The sequence below is a fragment of the Onychomys torridus genome, chromosome 7 (genome assembly GCF_903995425.1).
Source record: "Onychomys torridus chromosome 7, mOncTor1.1, whole genome shotgun sequence".
Taxonomy (NCBI): domain Eukaryota; kingdom Metazoa; phylum Chordata; class Mammalia; order Rodentia; family Cricetidae; genus Onychomys; species Onychomys torridus.
The window spans coordinates 10,924,859-10,927,033 of NC_050449.1; the positions used below are offsets into that span (position 1 = coordinate 10,924,859).

Sequence of the window (2,175 nt, forward strand, 5' to 3'; positions counted from 1 at the left end):
GGATCTCTGAGTTCAAGGCCACTTTAGAAACAGCTAAGCATGGTGACCCACGCCTTTAATCCCAGAAACCCAACCTTTAATCCCAGGGAGTGGGGGCAGAAAGAGAAAGGTATATAAGGCGTGAGGACCAGAAACTAAGTGAGTAAAGCATGTAGTTAGTTAAGAATTTGGCTGGTTAACCGTTCAGGCTTTGGAGCAACACAGTTCAGCTGAGATTCATGTGGATGGAGGACTCAGAAGCTTCCAGCCTAAGGAAACAGGATCACCTGAGGAACTGACAAGGTGAGGTAGCTGTGGCTTGTTCTGTGTCTCTGATCTTCCAGCAATCACCTCAATAACTGGCCTCGGGTTTGATTTCATTAATAAGGACCTGTTAAGTTTCCTGCTACATGTCTTCTTGTGCTTTTCTTTGACTCTTTTTCCATTTGTTCTGTCCTAATCTGTTTGTTTGTTTTTATTTTATTCGGTTTCTTTATAATTAATTTTCAGATGCCTGTTTGTTTTCTTTTTGCTTTTCTTCAAGGAAAAAAAGGGAGCACAGCCACCCACTACCACAAATCATGCAGTTGAATTTCCCAGATTTGGGGAAATCATAGGGGTCAGCACATCCGGAGTGCAATAGATCAGCCTGGCCTGGAAGAAACACCTTCAGGATCATTGTATCTCCCCTGCCAGGTAAGTATGCCTGTTTGTGTTCTAATGAGAGTGAGGAAGGAGGAACACAGGTTTGGGTGGGTGAGAGGTGGGGAGATCTGAGAAGAGTTTGAAGGAGGGGAACCGCAATCAGAGTATATTGTATGAAAAAATCTATTTTCAATTTTAAAATATGTGTACATGTATACATATATATTCTTCTGCCTCGTCCTCCTTTACACCAAGGCACACACAGCCCCTCTTCACGCTTCACCAAGTTTAACCTGCTCTCGGTAGCCTTGGAGCGCCACCTGGTGGCAATTTCAGGCATTAACTTCTTATGGTGTCTGGGAGCTGCATTTTCTGTAAATTTTAAAAAATGTAGTATTTCAGCAAATTTTGGCTGACAAATACATTGCCATGGACATCATGACCGCAGACATATGCCCCCCAACCACCAATTCTATAGCAACTAAGGAGAGCAACTTACATGAAATAGATACAGAATTCAAAAGAACAATTATAAGCATGGCCAACGCGTTCAAAGCATGTAAAGAGGGAAAAAAGCAAAAGCCTGGATGCACTTAAAAAGGACTGGGACGAGTGACTGAAGTCCAAGGAAGTGCACGCAAACGGCTGAGGAAATAACAAGGATAAAAGCTGACCCGAGCCGAGACACAGAAGAAACACTCAGGAAAACTCAAGCGGAAGCACAGCCAGGGTGGAAAACCCAGGAAGCATGACCACGCCGCAGAAGTCCACCAGCAGAACAGTCTTCTTTACACCATCTTTAACTTGGTGTGACTCTGAGAATGCGTGTCAGGGAGACTGCTCTGTGGTTTTGTTCTCGCTGCTCCCTGACTCGTCTGCTTTGGGAGTCCGGGAGATAGTGGCTTCCTAAGAAGCTTTTGGAAGCCTTGCTTCCTTCCTTCCTTCCTTCCTTCCTTCCTTCCTTCCTTCCTTCCTTCCTTCCTTCCCTTAGTGGGATCACTTGATCAGCATTGGTGTTGGTTTCTGTGACTGTGAGGAGAATTCTGTCTGAATCCGTCTGGACTTTCTCTTCTTGGAACATTATTGCTGCTTCAATCTCATCCCTAGTTCTTGATCTTTTTAAATTACTTATTTCATTTTGTTTTAATTTTTGGTTAGTTATATGTGTCTAGAAATTTGTCCACATTTTTTGGATTTTTCAGTTTAGTGCATTAAAGGTTTTTATAGTGGTCTGATAGAATATGGGTACTATTTCAATATTCCTATATTTGTTGAGGCTTACTTTGAGTCCTAACATGTGGTGTGTTTTAGAGATGATTCGTGAGCTTCTGAGAAGAATGTATAGTCTTAATATTTGGATGGAATGTTCTAGAGACATGTTAGGTCTACTTGATACAGAATACCATTTAATGTCAACATTTTAATTCATTTTTGCAAATTACCTGTCTATTGGTGAGGGTGCCATAGTGACATTTCCCACTGTCGATGCGTTTGGTTTCATCCCGGGCTTTACATGGAGCAGTGTTTCTCTTATAAAACTGGATACGCCTG

General features: G+C 42.3%; 1 non-coding gene across 1 annotated transcript; it reads right to left on the reverse strand.

Moving 5' to 3' along the window:
* Positions 1-520: 520 nt before the first annotated feature.
* On the reverse strand, positions 521-683 carry LOC118588160. Its single transcript, XR_004945554.1, has one exon. It is a non-coding gene; the product is annotated as a U1 spliceosomal RNA (small nuclear RNA).
* Between the last annotated feature and the right edge of the window lie 1,492 nt (positions 684-2,175).